We start from the raw sequence: 6,747 nt of genomic DNA, 5'->3' as shown, positions 1-6,747 counted from the left end.
TGTATAATCAATCCATTATATTATCCTTTTCAGTCCCCCACCCCTAAATTCTGGCTTCCATCTTATCTCGCAATTACTTATAACGTCACCAACTAACTTCGGAAGAACCCCCCCCCCTCCGCTTTTCTTTTATATCGTAAGTTTCTTAAAACGTGACTAGTTAAAGTTCAGAATAAAATCACGCTTTTCTTTTAACGGTTAATTAAAAAAAAAAAAAATCTTCTGAACGCTATTAAAAGTTAAATTCTTCACTAGTTTGCATTCTGGAGACGGAAGTGTTTTTGAGATAAGTGATTTCAATACTAATTCGCACTTTTTATTTTTAGATTCAAATATTAATAACTACATTTTATTTCAGTATTTAATTTATGTATTTCTGTTGTATTAAATGCTAGCTTTTTTTTCTCGTCCATAAATGTTTATTTATCTACCGAGTTGATTGCAAAAATAGATTACGTAATTGTACTCATTTTTTGTTCGTCAGAGGGGAATCTATCACCATACTTTCCCTTAAACACGTCTGTTGGGCTTTAAGTAGAATACTTAATAATTTTTTTTTTTTTTTTTTTAATGGAGAGTAGAAAGCGCATTGTGGATGCGTTATCGGCAGCTCCTGTTACTCTCGCTTCTTCTTATTTGTCCCTCAGTCCTCATTTTTTAATGAGTGATTTTTCTGACAAAGGGAGAAGAAAAAGCTGTTTTCTAGGTTGGCAGTATTTTGCGCGAACAGTTGGCAGAGATGGTGGAAATTTTCTGTTTCTATGTCTATCCTTGTAGCCATGTCACTAGTAAGGGTGCTGGAGGTAAACGTTTTGTCTGGGCTGACGTTATCCGCCTGATAGTCAGGGACCCGAACCTTGGATTAACCACTAAGGAGGCTGTCCTATCAGCAGGTGCAAAGTACTGGGGCTGCTGTATTGCCATTTGGTGAATGGATTCTGGACCATGCAGTAGCTTCTGGTTGGGCCTCTCGATGCCATACTAGTGGGTAATTGTTACGGCTTTACCTTATCATTAGCTACAAAAAAAAAAAAATTCTTCGTTTCTTTTCTCTCTTAGTTTCCCCTCTCTGTCCTGCTCTAAGTAAATCTGACGACCTAGTCCACAAATTCCAAAATTTCATCATGACAAGTTTCAAGAAAAAATACACGATTAAACCCGGTTCTCCAACTTCCAATGTAGACCCCTACTACCATGTCTCCTTCTCCAACATCAGGGGTCTACGTTCTAACCTTCCAGAGGTTGAAACCCAATTACAGGAGACTAAACCAGACCTTTTATTTTTAAGTGAAACTGGCATTGGACAGGCTATTTCCCTAGAAGAGTTTGCAATTATAGGATACTCTAACTTGACTTCTAAATCTGACCCCCAAGATCGCCATGGGCATGGAATATGTGCCTATATTAAAGATAGCTTTCCATGTGGTAGGGACATCTCCAGGGAAGATCCTAACTTACCCTATATGTGCTTCCAGGTTGCTTTAGCTCACACTACTGTATTCATATTTACTCTCTATCGCCCCCACAACAGCGGAGTTACTATCTTTCAAAGCATATCTGAGAAAATTGACCAAGTACTATCTGCTTATCCTTCAGCTAACATTCACGTATGTGGAGACTTCAATGTTCACAACGTCGAATGGTTGACCCACTCAAACAAGACCGATGATGAGGGGAGGTTCTGTCATGATTTCTCCATTGCCTATGACCTCACTCAGATTGTTCAGGAACCCACCCGTGTGCCCGACAATGACGGCCAGTATGCGAGCCTACTAGACCTTTTTCTCACAACTTGCCCTGAACTATGTTCAGTTTCTGTTCTGTCGCCTCTTGGATCTTCCGACCACTCTGTTGTATCAATTAAGATAAAAATGAAATGTAATAAGTCCCCAGACGTACCTCTCCATCGTACAGTATATCAATACACTAAGGCTGACTGGGATAGCTTCCGTACATTTATATCTGATCTACCTCTGCATTCCATGTTTAAAAAGGATGTGTCCTCTATAGTATTAGACCTGACTGAATGGTTAATTGTAGGTATTGACCATTTCATACCCTCTAAAAAGTTTCAGCAAAAACCTAACAGCCAGCCATGGTTCTCTCCAGAATGTGCTGCTGCCATTGCGCACAGAAATCACTTTTTCCACTGCTTCAAACGTAATAGATGTATGGAAACTAAAGCTGTTTTCAGGACTGCCAGCAACCATTGTAAGAAAGTAATAAGGAACGCAAGAGAGTTGTATGCTCAATCTGCTAAGTCCAAAGTAGCTGAGCAGCGGCTTGGTTCCCACCAGTTTTGGCAAATAGCAAACAGAATCCTGAACAGAAGCGTGCGCTCCATCCCAACTATTATCAATGGACCTGAGGTAATCTCGTCAGCATCAGACAAAGCCAAACTCTTTTTCAAGAACTTTGCAGCTAATTCTACCCTTTGCGACCAAGGCCGCCAACCCCCAATATTTCCTCCTATATCAGAAAACACGCTATGTGATATACATATATCTGTACGTGATGTTGCCAAGCTAATCAAAAACCTTGATTCCAGTAAAGCAACTGGCCCTGACGGTATTCCAATTATAGTACTCAAAAAACTTCAACCTGAACTAGCGCCCATACTTACAAAACTGTTTAAACGTTGTCTTAAGGAGAATAGTTTCCCATCTCCCTGGAAAATCTCATCAGTATGCCCTGTACTTAAGAATTCAGGTGATCGCTCATCCCCCTCTCAGTACAGGCCAATAAGTCTCCTGTGCGTCATGAGTAAGTTGCTAGAATCTGTGTTAAATACAGAAGTAATCAACCATCTCAACAAAAATAACCTTCTTAGTGACACTCAATATGGTTTCCGTTCTGCTAGATCTACAGCAGATGTGTTTACAGTTATATCGCATAGGATTAGCAAATCTCTCGACGATGGCAATCTTTCTAGGGCAATTGCTCTTGACATATCTAAAGCCTTTGATGGGGTATGGCATAAAGGTTTACTTCATAAGATCGCTAGCTATGGTATAGCTGGAAAAGTCTTCTCAATTATTAAATCATTTCTTTCTGATAGGTTCATAAGAGTAGTAGTTGAGGGGCAAAAATCAGAAGCTCACAGTATTAATGCCGGTGTCCCTCAGGGGTCCATCCTGGGCCCAACTCTTTTCCTGATCTACATTAATGATCTTCCAAATCACATCCTTACATCATTTGTAGACATCTATGCTGACGACACTACCATTTATGGTAGCACATCTAAGACAGTAAACGACCAAGTTCTCTCCAATTCTCTCTCCTCTGATCTTGAGCACGTAGTACAATGGGGAAAGGAGTGGCTGGTTACTTTTAATGCATCGAAAACCAAGCTTCTCTCTTTACATCGTCAACATTCTAATCCACATCTGGCATCAATTGAAATGAATGGCTCTCGTCTTCAGGGGGCCTCAAGTTTTGACAAGCTTCTGGGCTTGACCATTACTCCTGATCTTAAATGGAACACGTACATCAAATCTGTTGCCAAGGCCGCTGGAAAAATGGTGGGATCTTTCTATCGATCCAGTAAATATCTCACTGCTGATTCTATTCTCTATCTATATAAGAGCCAGGTACATCCAAGGATGGAATACTGTTGCCACATCTGGGCAGGAGCTGCTAGAAAGGACTTGTCCTGCCTTGATAGAGTTCAAAATAGACTTCGTAGCCTCGTAGGAGATGTCCTTTTCTCCTCCTTGCAACCTCTATCTCACAGAAGAGATGTTGCGAGTTTGTCTCTGATGTATCGTTATTTTCATGGAAAGTGTTCGACTGAGCTTCAATCTATGGTCCCCCCTCGCCAAACTTTCACAAGAAATACTCGTCTAGCTGTAAACACTATCAATAATTGCCCCCTCTCTTTATCTGTGCCTAAACCTAAACGTAGATTCCATGAACAAAGCTTCTTTCTTAGAACTGCACGCCTGTGGAATTGTCTTCCGTTTTCCTGCTTTCCAGCTGACTACAATATGGTTGTCTTCAAGTCTAACGTAAATAAGTTCTTGATGAGCCGTTCCATATAAGTTATCAAATTTACCAAATTTTCATTACTAATGATTACTATATTGTCCAATTTCTACTGTACACTCTTTAACCCTTATCCTTGAGTGGCCTCTTGGCCTTGATAATGTGGTGATGCCTATGTAAAAAAAAAAATATGGAAACAGTACTCCATCCTAGGACGTACTTGGCTCTTATACAGATAGAGGATTGCGTCAGCAGTAACTTACAACTTTTTCTGTCAGTTGCTATTTTGTGTGTGCTGCATGCCAGTCTCATTTTGACCTATGATCTCCTTGATGGTCATTATGATATGCCTCGCAAGCTATTATTCATTCATACACCAGAAAAAGGTCTATGCAGGCACTACAATAAACTATTTCATCACTGATTTCGATTAAACCAAAGGAAGATCGTCTTTTCATTCAGTATCTCTGAACCTTCAAATAAATTTTTAAATATGGTAATAAATGCAACAGTAATGCAACAATTCAAGATGAATTTGGACAGGTACTAAGCTTCTGCACAAATTCCTATAACCCTTTCCCCAAATGGCAATTGATTCATGCTTGTTTTATTTTTTTGACAAATAAAATGAATTGAATCAGGACGTCATCTACTGATCTCTTTCATGTCTTAAGCAGTTTACCACATGGATTTCAATCATGAACATCAATGACGGCAGACAACACAGTCATATCAGTTGAGAAGTTGACAGTTTTGAATATGTTATCAATTAATCACGTTTTAATTCTTTGGTTTTCTGTTTTTTTTCCCTCATTTTTAGTCAGATTGACGAATTCAAGCATTATAATGTCATTTTACAATATGTCAGAGGAAAATCTTAGTCCTTTCGAATTAATACAAATCTTGTGCTGAATTTCTGAATTGCTAATTCATGAAACACTAATACTTTTGTAGAATTTAATTTTACACCAATTTGAGTTCGCCTTCCAAATTCCCAAAGTGAACTCATACAATTCCATGAACGAACTCTCACTCTGCTGAACTACTGAAAAACAGCTGTGCACTGCTATTTATTCTAAGGTTAGGGGTCGGTTGATGGGATACAATTTCTCCCATTGATCACTCAACGAATGCCACATTGACTCGCACAGAAGTGGATTGGTCAATCGTCACTAAAAACTACTGACCCAAATGGGCTTTCCAAGGTCAAATATGATTTCATAACCGCAGGCCAAATTTTCAACTCTTCATTTTCTTTTGTCATCAATCGAAATGACATTTCCCCTTTTGTGGAGAGATAAATTTTTAATAAATAATTTTAAAATAATTCTTTCAATCAAAATCTCAAAGAGAATTAACATTTCTCCTTTTGCTCAAAGATAACTTTAACTAAAACAATTCTCGTCTGATCGGTTCATTCAAATCTATTACTCAGCTGATCAACCTCTTTTGAATTGATAATTTCCTCTGTTATCAATCGAAATCATAAGCAAATTGGCTTTTCCCTTTTTGCTCGGAATTAAATCTTAGATCAAAACAATTCTTATATCTCATTTTCATCTGATCAATGCGTTCAATTCTATTATTCCACCAAACTCACCTATACACCTGCCTTATATCTACTAATGGATGTATTTCTAATGGAAATAGGACCTATAGGCATTTTAGCAATTTGCTGAGCCTAAGGGTTAAATATTCTGGGACTAGCTACACTGGTGAAACACTGGGGTTCCATTCAAACAATAATATTACAGTAACAAATATCATCTCTTTAGTGTCAGATAACGATATCATCCACATACAGAATCTCCCATGGATTATCTCCCTACTACAAGATGATGTGATACAAGAGTTGGAAAGTGGAATTTGACAATCCAACGTTCTATAAGGAGAGTACTCTGATCTGCAAAAATTGCCTGGATGTTTGAAGTGATTAGCAATAAACTAACCACTTCTCAAAAACTTCACTTCTTAAAGCTTGAAAGAGTGAACTTCCTGGAACTGCACAGGACAAGAAACACGAAAAAAAAAACCCACCTCAAAACTATTCCAATAGAATTGATAACTCGACACGAGGTTAATTTAAAACAAAATAAATATATTCTAGGTGTAATGGGCTGTTACACTCGAACTGTGTCGTTGCCATCAGATTCCATGAAGCACTAATTTTGTAGGTTTTTGTCATCTTGTCAAGGAGGATTATAAACAAGAGTGAGTATTGATCTCTGGTGTACTCTTACCATTATTTCTAGGAGTTTAGAAATCACACCAGCAAAGGTTACTGCCATAGGTGATTTGCAGTAAAGTCTGGAAGGTGCATTCATTAGTTGCTTAAGAACAGTAAAAGTTTATAAATAATTATAATAAAATAATATCATACCCTTTTTATACAAAGTTATAAAACGAAATTCAGAATTAAAGAACCTCTTTTTCTATTTAATTTAAGTTTGTAGTGTAACCATTGAAACCATTTTATGGAGAAAGAGGATACATCCAATCAAAATTGCATCACTGCTAATGGTAGAAAGCAGACTTACTTGATGTTTTTGAAAAAAAAACTCTTCTAATGTTGCAGTAAGTGAATATACCCTCAGTGACTTTTAAATATCACACTAACTATCATTTATTAACTCTTTTTTATATACTCCCTAGCAAGGCTATCCAGCGTTTGCTAGTGCAAAATGTAATTATTAACCTATCTGATTTGCGACCCCTCTGGTTAAGCCGTGTCAGAGGTTGAACTCAGTTATAAAGTTCTTGGCA

This window comes from Euprymna scolopes, chromosome 13 (genome assembly GCF_053919585.1).
Source record: "Euprymna scolopes isolate OS-2025 chromosome 13, ASM5391958v1, whole genome shotgun sequence".
Classification (NCBI taxonomy): Eukaryota; Metazoa; Mollusca; class Cephalopoda; order Sepiida; family Sepiolidae; genus Euprymna; species Euprymna scolopes.
The sequence above is the reverse complement of the archived record's forward strand: the minus strand, read 5'-3'. Positions refer to the sequence as shown.